Here is an 11489-nt window from a genome sequence, read left to right as displayed (position 1 = left end):
CAAATTAATTGGTCTCTCTTCCTTAATATCATAAATGCCCTATCCAAGAGTAGGTGTATTTTTTTGTATCCCAACAAGATCAAGATATAGTGTACTTGTTAACACTGGTTGACCAAGTTTCCAAGAGCTGGAATACAATGAAATATGATTAATGCAAAATTTACCCAAGTTTAATGATCCTTGGGTAAATTGTTGTTCATTTTATAATCTGAAATACTTCATGTTCTTCAGAAACTTTGGGTCTTGATCTCTACTGGAAATAACTTGTTGATCACTGTGCCAAATACTGCAGGATGACATACTAAATACCATTCTAAGCTTTTTCTGGCATGCTTTTCTGGTTCCTAGAGACTGGGAAGCTGAATGTTACATACATTTCTCAGACTTGGTGAAGCCAGCGTTTCACAAGTGATCTGGTTTCTGTCAACCAAGTGCATCTATAAGACAAGGAAGGTGAATATGAACATAGGGATGCAGAATCTATGGGACTGTTTTGGCAAGCAAAATGGTTGAGCTATTTTTCTCTTCTATAGAATTATAATGGAGGTACTTAGTCTGTTTCTTCCTTTGTTCTAAGTGGCAGATGGTGGGTGGAGTTTCCACTTGGCTGTCCATGGTTCATCTGGACATTTCTCCTATGTATTATCCAAGCCTGATTCCTGGATCCTAGCAAAAATTTTGTAAATTTTCTATTACTTTGTAGTAGTGTTTTCTGTTTAAACTAGCAAGAGTTAATGTTGTTTTCTGAAGCAAAGAACAATGGTCTATATAATAATTGGTACCAGAAATGAGATGCTGCAAAGTACAAGCAACACTGATTTAGTAGAAGCAGTTGGGTAGTAAGTGGAGAGGGTCTAATTTTAATGTAGTAGCCAAATATTTGTTTAAATTGTCACTTGCTTAACTTAAAAAGCAGGCTATTTGCTAACTGAGGTGACACCGTTAAGAGAAGTACTAAAAGAAATTCATAGTGTTGGTAGGTGGTGGTTTATTTTTGCTATTTTTAGCAAAATCTTATGAATAAGATAAACTCAGATTAGAACCAAACTTTGTGGAAGCAGAGGTGGAAGGAAGGGAAATTTACTAATGGAGGCATTCTCTGCCTATACCTGCTAACAACATTGATGAAGACACCAATGATTTGGGATTTGCAGTTTTGAAAAAGTCATCTGCTTACATACCTAAACTTGAAGAAGTTTTTCATACTTCTTCATGAAACTCCAGTCGTAGCAGGAGGTAAGACTCTTGCTTTGTCATAAAGCAGCAGTGTTAGATCTTGCTAGCAGGAGGTGATGACTTGTTTTTGGTTCACCATCTAAGCCTTTTATTTCAGACTAGTGGTTCTGTGCACGAATTCATGCGTGAGTAGCTGGCTGCTGCTTGTCTCAGCTGACGGCAACGCCCACTGCCGCTCATAGCTCTCCACTGCACGTAGCTCGATGCCCCGCCCTCCTGTAGCTCTCCGCCCACTGCCCCACCCTCCTGTAGCTATCAGCCTGCTGCCCCGCCCTCCTGCTGTTTGGTCATTACATGACGGCGTCCCAGACCAATTTGCATATTACCCTATTATAAGAATAGATGCTCTCAAGGTAGCTACCATTCATTTTAGGGGCAGAAGGATGGGCAGAGCACAGAGCCCAGTAAATAAAAGATGAGAATTCTCAGGCTCAAAAATCATATCTAGGCAAGACTTTTGGCTAACGTAGTAGTTTGTACATGGAATAGAATGAAAACTAGGTCTGCTAAATATTTGAAGAAATTATCCTCTCAAAACCCAAACTTGTTCTGTAATAGTCTATGATCCTTAAAATTCTAAAAAAACCCCTCTATGCCCCAATATTTCAAAATTTGTGAGGTCTCCAAGAAGTACATCCTCCTCTCTACTCACCTCAAATATATTTGTTGAGGAAAATTGACAAGGAAGAACCTCCCAGGGTCAGATCCAGGAGCAAAAGACATGAAGAAAAACATTTAAGAGAAAGACCCAGAAACTGACAGTTTGGCCAACCAATGAACTTCCTGCAGAGCTAGGGCATGGGGTCTATTGTAGCTAAGTGAGTTTTGATCATTATTATGCATTATGACAAATGTGTATTTTTAATTTTCCCTTTTCCACATGACAGGTTTATCACAATGATCCATTCCTTCTCCACCATTAAAAAACTTAAATGTACTGATTGGTGAAAACATGTCTTTAGTTTATTGGTTGCCAGCATATAAGTTACCCCATCTGGGCTTCTAGGAGAGAGCTTCGTATCACCCAGAAATTTTAGGCAGTGGATTTGATGCAGTAACAGAAAGAGACACAGGTCTTGACCCCTTGGAGAAGCAGTATGATTGTTCTATGTATGAAAACAAAAGCATGTATGTTGGTTTGGGAAATCAAAGAGGCAAACCATGACAGAAAATGTTAATAGCTTACTGTAGTGCTTTAAAGTATGTCCACACATTTTTTTTATGCCCTTCCATTCTAGATGATTTTCCCTATATGAGTGGAGTTAACTTAGTGGCTCACTTCTAATTAACAGAAAAAGTGGAAGTACCTTGTGTGAATTAGGAGATCAGGTCATAAAGGACACGGCTACCTCATTACTTTCTTTTGAATAGCTCATTCGGAGGGGGGTGGCGGGAGTCAGTGGCCACGTCATCAGGACACTGAAGCAGCTTGTGGAGAGGCTTATGTGGCCAGGACCTGAGGCCACCTGCCAACAGCCTTGTGTGAGAGCCTTCTTGAAATTGGATCCTCCAGCTCCAGGCAAGCCTTCAGATGACTGCAGACCCTGCCAATATCCTGACTGCAACCACATGAGAGACCTTGTGTCAAAACAATCCAGCTAAGCTGTTCCCGGAGAGTTTACCTATCAGAATCTATGAGATAATAGTTTCTTATTTTAAGCTACTAATTTGTGGGGATTTGTTATGCAGCATGAGATAATACACTCACTCAACATCAAGTCTCCTCTTCTTATTTACAAAAAAAATCTTGATTTTATTTGAGTATTATTCCTAGCTAATCCCCACACTCTCTCTGGATACATTCAATGTGATGTTAGCACGAGTTGTTGGATGGTACTTTTAGGAAAGCTCCTTAAAAAGGTGAAAGGACACCCAAATTCTTCCTACCTGATAAATAGAACTCTATTAGCCAACTAACATCATGAGGCAACCTCGAGGAAAAAAGTCAAGAGCTAAAGATTACAGAATAGAAGCAATCTAGAAATGATGATGGCATCATTGCCCATGGATACAGACAATAGTGTGGTGAAGGTCTGGGGTGGGGTAGGGGCTAGGTAGTGGGGGGGTGGAGGCATAGAGATATTTGTAATACTGTCAACAATTTAAAAATATATAGAATTTCACAGAAAATGAACTTACTGCTCCAAAACACTCAAGACATTTAGGCACACCCAAATATTTAAAAAAAAGAAAAAACAAACTTCTATCTTGGTTGAATCATTATTTTTTTTATATCTGTAATTAGCAACCAAATGTATTTATTAGCTGATGAAATGTGGAATTCGATGTCTTGAAAATCTGACTTTTAGAAATACAATACATTGAACTACCTAACAGGAGTAATAATTTAACTTTGTAGGAATAGTTATAAATTACTGAGTTGTGTACCTAGTATAAGTCAGCTTTGTGGGACAGGAGTGGTATATACTGTTCATCCAGGATTCTTTTCCTAGGTCACCTCTGGAATTCCATGTTGGCATTGCTGAAAGACCACACATAAGGACGCTTAGTATGGTGCACACTGCATTACTAACACTGGGGCTGTCCTGATGATAATGTCTTTCACCCTTACTGTCATTTAAGAATCACAAAGCAGCTAAAGTTAATTTTCAACATATAGTTTTCTGGTTTTATAGAGATATATATTATTATGCTGATTTTTGGCAAGTCATATCAACAAAAAATAATAGTGAATTGTACCATTTTTTAAAACATTTACCAACTTAATTTTCTGATACATGTCAAAGTTTGGAGTATTTTTCTCAAAAAGAGAAATAGCAAAGTTCTTTAATGTTTATTCCTTTTTAAAAATATATATAATAGTTTTATTTAGATATAATTCACATAGCATACAACTTACCCATTTAAAGTGTACAATTCAAGGTTTTTAGTATGGCTCAAGGGTTGTGAAATTACTACTATCAATTTTGGAACATTTTTATCATTCCTAAAAGAAATTCTCTACCCATTCTATCCTCATTTCTTCCCAATCTCCTCCCCAGCTTTAGATAATCACTAATCTACTCTGTCTCTATAGATTTGCATATTATGAACATTTCACAGAAAAAGAATCACAATATGTGGTCTTGTGACTAGATTCTTTTATTCAACATAATCTTTTCAAGTTTGTTTATGTCCCAGTATGTACTAGTAGTGCATATGTGTGGTCTTTCATTCCCTTTTTATTGATGAGTAGTGTGTCATTGTAAGGATATACCACATTTGTTTATCCATTCATCAGTAGATGGATATTTGGATTGTTGCCCTTTATTAATGTTATGAAGAGCACTGGTAGAACATTAATGTATATGTTTTCATGTGGAGATAAATTTTTCATTTCTTTATTTACTTAGGAGTAGAATTGCTGAGCAACCTTTTGAGGAACTGCCAGATTTTCTTCCAAGGTGGCTACAACATTCAAAATTTTTCACCAGCAGTGTATGAGGGTTCCAGCTATTTTACATTCTCTTCAACACTATTTCTTATCTTTTTCTTTTTTATTATAGACATTCCTAGTGAGTTTGAAGTGGTTTTTCATTGTGGTTTTGATTTGTAGGTCCCTGTTGATGATATGGAGCTTCTTCCCATTTGTTTAATGTATATCTTCTTTGGAGAAATGTCTATTCAGGTCCTTGCCTCATTAAAAAATAACAATCTTTATGTTATTGAGTTGTAAAATTTATTTATATATTTAGATACAAGTCTCTTAACAGATATATGATTTGCTATTTTTTCTCTCATTTTGTGGATTGTCTTTTCATTTTTTTGAGTGTCCATTGATACACAAAATATTTTAATTTAAGTCCAACATACCTATTTATTTTTGTCACTTGTGCTTTTGGTGTCATATCAAAGAAGGCTTTGCCTAACCAAAGTCATGAAGATTTATTGTTACATTTCTTCCTAAGAGTTTGTAGTTTAGTTTTTACATTTAGGCCTACAATCCATTTTAATTTTTGTGTATAGTGCAAAAAAAGTGGTTCAAATTTCATTCTCTTGCATGTGAATATCCACTTGTCACAGCACCATTTATTGTAAAGGCTATTTGTTCCTCATTAAATTGTGTAGAATCTTAGGGATATACCTGAGTGTGAGTGTGTGTGTGTATGTATGTGTGTGCGTGCGCGTGCGTGCTAATTTTAGTAAATGTTATGAAAATATAGTCTATATAGGAATTTTATGTTACTTAAACTAAAAAAATCTAAAACATATGTCAGAGTCTATGTCTATTTCCTTTGAGGGTCAAATAGTTATGCAAATGGTAAATAAAGTATACATTTTGTTTTCTTATAGCTATTTTCCCTACAGATCCCTGAATAATTGGGAAAACAGATATGCTTTAGCTGAAGGTTGTCTGAATAAATTCTCTAAATACTAATAGGATTATGTTTTACTCAATTGATTTATTTATGGATGGATGTCTGTAAAATCCTGAAAATAAAATTTGTATTCATTTATGACAGGGCTGCTAAGTGAAATCTATAGAACCCATTTCTACATAAAGAGATAGTACTCCATTTAATGTTTACTTTCAACCATTTAGACATGTTATACTGACACATCATCAAAACTGGCAGGTTTTCTTTACCTTCATTGGGATTTTTTGCCTTTAGACTCCTCAACTATACTAGACAACTTCCTGTTTGGGGAATGAGAAGACATTGTCCACATTTGCATTTCATTGAAGTACCTGCCTTTTTGTTGTACACTTTCAGCTGCTTTCTTTTGGCTATTGGTGTTTAGTTATACTATGTCATAAAGACCACTTTATTTTCAGACACTTTTTAAGATCCCATATTCAGGATTCATTTAAGTATAGAATTGTCAGTTCTTGGCACTCAAGATATCCAGAAAGTAAAAGCTCCAATCTCATCAGGGAAAACTGCACAGGGTGTCTAAACACCTTTATTGAACCTTTCTCAATCCTCGGGCACTGCAAAAGGCTGGGGCAGATTTTACAGCCCATCAGCAACGGGGCATGGAAGAATTAAAGAACAAAACCCTGAGCTCCTAGAGCCAGGAATATGTTTGATAGGAGCTAGCATAGTGGTAGTTCTGTGTTCCAGAGAAGACTTTTTAAAAGCATATTCAACCACAAATATATAATGCTTTATTTCTGCCATAAAGCCAGTTTACATTTTCAGTCCACCACCACAGTTAACAGAGACAGGAGTAATTGTGGCTAGAGAGCACATAAAATGAAAACTTTGCTGATTCTCTAATTTTCATAAAAGCCCAGACATAAGAAAGTAGTCTTTATAACATAGTAGAGCTAAACACCAATAACCAACAAATGAAACCTTAAATTTAACAAGGTTTAAATTTTCATCTCTAAATTTTTTTTAACTACATTATTAAATAATTCATCCAAAAAAGAATTCATCCATTCTCTAGAGTAATAGTGTCCACTATTGCAGCCGTCAGCCACATTCAACCATTGAGCACTTGAACGTGACTAGTCCAAATGGAGATGTGCCATTAGTGTAAAAGCCACACTGGACTATGAAAACTTAGTGAAAATGAAAGAATGTAAAATAGCTAATGTTGTGTACACTTTGAAATAATACTTTTTATATATTGGTTTAAATAAAGTATGTTATTAAAATTAATTTTACCTGTTTCTATTTTATAAATGTAAGTACTAGAAAATTTTAAAGTGCATATGCAGCTTACATTTGTGGCTCGCTTTATATTTTTATTTCTCTAGAGGCTAAGAGACTGTATCAGTGTAACTATGCTGGAGTTCGACCTATTTATATTTTTGTCAGTTGTCATAGTTTATTAGTCACTAGTTCAAAGTGTAGAATGTGGGTTCAAATACTTCCCAATGTATATTTTTGTTTACTTCACCCCACTCTAGTGTTAAACAATCATTTTCCTCTACTGAGAACCCCTTTCCCACTTTTGCCTACTTGGCAAATTCTTCTTACCTTTTAATAATCAGTTGAAGCATTATTTTCTCAGTAAAATTTTCTTTGAATTCCCTCATCTCACACCTCATCTTACACCCAAGTAAAAATAAACACTCTGTCCTCTGGGATATGACAATATCTTGCCCCAAATCTACTGAATGCCTATGGTTTGCTGAGCACAGAGATAGGTAGTGGAAGTATGCAAATGTGAACAATAGGGAAATGAACCCTGTGCCTGTAGTACTTGCCTTTAGAGTGGAATGCAGACAAGTCAACACCAGGCACAAATTGATATAGAAAATGCTGTAACAGGACAGATTCAGGGAGCACATCATAAACATACCTTTCCCAGGCTACTTCTTTGTGGTAGATGAACATATTAAGCCTGCACTATAAGTATGTGATCCCAAGGAAATCCTTGGTTCATAAAAATACTCATGTTTAGTATATAAACTGAAGGGCATTTTTTTTCCACTTCATAATTGGTTAAAATGAAAGTTATCTTCAAAATACAAATTACTGGGAGAGGGTTGGGAGACTGGGTAAAAAAGGTAAAGGAACCGCGAAGTACAAATTGGCAGTTACAAAATAGTCAAAGGGATGGAAAATACAGCGTAGGGAATACAGTCAATAATATTGTAATAACTGTATGGTGTCAGGTGGGTACTAGACTTATCAGGGGGATCTCTTCATTAAGTTATATAAATGTCTAACCTTTATGTTGTACACCTGAAACTAAAATAATATTAGATAGCAACTGTAATTGAAATATAAAATAAAAAAATACAAATTACTGAATAGGCAATCTTATATTACACATATGCCCCAGTATCCTTGCAATGACTCTCCTAGCCAGGAAATTTAGGTATTGATTTTTTAAAAACAAAGAACAAAACAAAATGGCTCCAGTTAGCATGATTAAGTAAATATGAATTCTATAAAATGTTTGCACTTAATTTAACATTAATGTACTATCAAAAAAAAGCTCAGGATTTCAATAATTGGATTTCTGTGAGGCTGAAAAGATAGATAAATAATAAGAGGTGAGTAACTTTGTTAAGTCATCTAACATATGGCAGTGGACTTCTTAACACTAGTGTTGGAGGGCAAGACAGGTAAGTGTAACTTCACTTATTAGGAGATACAACCGATCTCAATGATCTAAACACCAGTTAAGAAGAAGAAAAAAATGCTTTTTAAAGCAACGTTTGAGCAGTCCAAATATCTGTCCCAAAGTCTATGCACTAAGGTTCATAGGCCTTACTTCTTGGTGAGCACAAGTCCCTTATATACAGAAACAGATTTTTACTTTAGATTGAACTCTGGAAAGTGAGGCTCTCTGGATTCCCAGCCTGCACCAGACTAGAAGCTGCCAATCAGAAGTGGAGGAGGATATTAGAGGCAGGCAGGCTGGCAACAGAGAAAGGACAAGGGATTGTTGGTTTAGTCAAGTGGGGGAGAGAGATAGAAACTACAAGACAGAGATAATCACTAGGTCATTGTGTCCTAGAGTCCTTCAATGCAGCGATTTGCAACTTACATACCTCCTGGGAACATCCCTAACACCTAGGAAGGAGCCTAATATATGATGGGAACTTGATGTATTTGTTGAATCTACTACAACCCACTACAATCAATACTTTAAGTAAAATTAACCCTGAATTTTTTTTATAAAGCTGAATGAAGTCCAGTAAACTGCTTAATAGAAACATTTATAATAGATTTTAGAACTTTGTATAACAATTTGAAAACAGTTTTTTAAAAAGTGAGTTTGACTTCTTAAAGGGCCAAGCTCAAATTATGCTGTAACTGGAACAATTTGCTTTGGATCAATCCTGGGAAAATGATGCATTATAGAACAGCAGATTTGTTACGTTACCTGGAGATTTCAAACTGTGGTATATGCAAATAATAAGCTATCATCTGAGGTTTAAGCTATATATGATAGCAACTGACTGCACAGTTGAAATCACTAGGATGATGTAAAATAATTGTTCTAAAATGCACCATTACCATTCAGCAAAATAGTCCTATCAGGTGCCCAGCACTGTGCTGTGCTGGATTTTTTAAGTATCTTTTTTTAAATGCTTCCACTTTTAAGATTATGAAGGTATTCCAAAACTCTCACATTTTTAAAGGTTAAATGAAATTTTAAGTGCACAATACAGCCATTATATAACAGGCATAGAATACTGTTTTAGGATTTGGATAATTTTTTAAAAGTCGCTAGCAACTCTTTTTCAAAGAACAGAATTCTAAAGGATATGAAAACCTCCATACAAGAATGGAGTGCCTCATTGCTCATTTGCTTTGTGTAATAAGTGTGTTATTTCACACAGGCATGCCATTTCAAAGCTCAGGCTAGGCTAAGCTGCACTTTGACGTTTTTGTATTAGGCGCAATTTCAGCAGCGACACTCATTTCCTCTGGTAATCTTTCTCACGGCGAGTTACTGAATGCCAGATGCTGGAGTCAAAAAGCAACCTGCTATCTGGGGAAGTACGGAATGGGGTGTTAATAAATCCAGTGAGCTGTGTGGAGGGTGAGATCTTATAAGCGCGAATATAAGGACGGAGAAATTGTGGTTTCCTAGGACACCCTCCTGCCTCCACTTTCTCTCTTCACCAATCCATAGCCCCCCAAATCAGAGGCGGGTTCGGCGAGGTCAGGCTGCAGGCCACTCCGAGGCTCCACAGCGCGGCCGCCCGGGCCTCGGGATGTAACTGCTGTTTCTCCTTCGGAGGCTGAGCTGCAGCAGCGGCCCGAGCGGCGGCGGCCCTGTCCCTCCAGCCCTGCCCTGCGGGGTCAAGTTCTTCCCCGGGATGCGGGGTTCGCGGACGGACTCCGCCGGGGACTCCGCCGACACAAAGCAGCCGGAGCGCAGCCCGGCCCCCGGGGGCCCCGCGCGGCCGAGGCGCTGCCCGGGGCACCCTGCGGTCCCCCCCACGATGCCACCCGGAGTCCCTCCGCGTTCACTCCCGGGCGCCTGCTACGTGCCGGGCGTGGGGTCCGAGTGGCCGGGAGTGAGTGCCGGTCCCCGAGACTAAAGCAGGACTCGCGGTTACCAGGAGGAGGAAGCCGGGGTGAGGGAGCCCAGGGAACGCGAGTCGTGGGGTGAAATGGCAGGAGGGACGCCTAAGGCGCCAGCGCTCCGGCGGGGCGTCCCGGCCCCACGCTGTGCCCCCGAAGAGAGCCGTGGCCTGTGTCACCAGAAAGACGCCCCGGGCCCCAGGGACGGGGGGCGGGAGGGGGGCCCTCTCCGGGCGCCGTGCGGTCGGGGGCGGCGGGACGGAGCCGGGAGCCCGGGGGCCGCCCCGGCGCGAGGCACCCGCCGCCCCGGGGCCCCGCAGCCCCCGCCCGGCCGTGTGGAGGGCGGGGCGGGAGGACAACCGCCCGCCGAGGGGTCCTCCGCTCCCGCAGCCGCGCGGCCCCGAGCGGCTTCCTGCGGCCCCGGGGACAATGGGCGGGAGGGGAGAAAAGGGTTAAGAAACTTGGCCGAAGCGCTGAATGGCGTGGCGAGGCGAGGGGAGGGGCCGGCCGCGGCCGCCGGGCGGCGGAGGGAGGAGCGCGGCGGCGGCGGCGGCGGCGGCGGGAGCGAGGCGCTCGGAGGCGGCCGCGCAGGCATTGCAGCAGAGCCCCGAGCTCGGGAGGCGGCGGCGGCGGCGGCGAGGCGGGGACGGCACGGCCCACGCCCGCCCGTGGCCTCGCGTCCGCCACTACAGCCGAAGGAAGAGCTCGCCGCGCGCCGGGGGAGGTCGGGCGCGGGCGCCTCCGCGGAGCGAGCCTGACGGAGCCCGGGCGCGGACCGCGGCGCCTCGGGTGAGTGCGGCGGCGGCGGCCGGGGTCCTGGGAGCGGCGGCGCCGCCGGAAACGGCCGGGAGCGCGGCCCTCGGCGTCGGCGTGGGCGGCCGGGCCGCGGGGGGCGTCGAGGACCGGGCGGCGGGGGCGAGCGCCGGCGGCGGGTGGGCTCGGCGCGGGGGCCGCGTTCCCGGGGAGTCCCGCCCCTGCCGCCGGCGCCGCGTCTCCCGGGAACTCTCCGGGCCCGGCCGGCGGGGCCGGCAAGTTGTGCGGTTGGCCCCGGGCTCGCCGGCCGGTCCGTGCCCGTCCCGGGTCGAGGGGCGGCCGCCGCGCGGGCCGGGTGCCCGGGCCTGGGTCGCGGCGCCCCGCTGCCCCCTCGGGCGCTTCTCGCCGCGCTCCTCCCGGTCCTGCTGCCCGGGGCGTCCGGGGCGGCGCCGGGCGCAGCTCGCCGCCTCTCGCCGGTGCTTCCCGACTCGGTGCTCGCGGGATTCCCGGCCCGGAAAAGCGAGCGGAGGAGGGACGGCGCTCCGGCCCCACCGCAGC

General features: G+C 42.4%; 1 protein-coding gene across 1 annotated transcript in view; it reads left to right on the top strand.

The window, feature by feature from the left end:
• Positions 1-10766: 10766 nt before the first annotated feature.
• Positions 10767-11489, top strand: part of NRIP1 (nuclear receptor interacting protein 1) — a 115058-nt gene continuing 114335 nt past the window's right edge. The window contains exon 1 of the mRNA XM_079766942.1: positions 10767-10967. The gene's annotated coding sequence lies outside the window, so the exon portion shown is untranslated. The remainder of the gene's footprint in view (positions 10968-11489) is intronic.

This window comes from Cnephaeus nilssonii, assembly GCF_951640355.1.
Source record: "Cnephaeus nilssonii genome assembly, chromosome: 3".
NCBI classification, from domain to species: Eukaryota; Metazoa; Chordata; class Mammalia; order Chiroptera; family Vespertilionidae; genus Cnephaeus; species Cnephaeus nilssonii.
The sequence above is the reverse complement of the archived record's forward strand: the minus strand, read 5'-3'. Positions and strand labels throughout refer to the sequence as shown.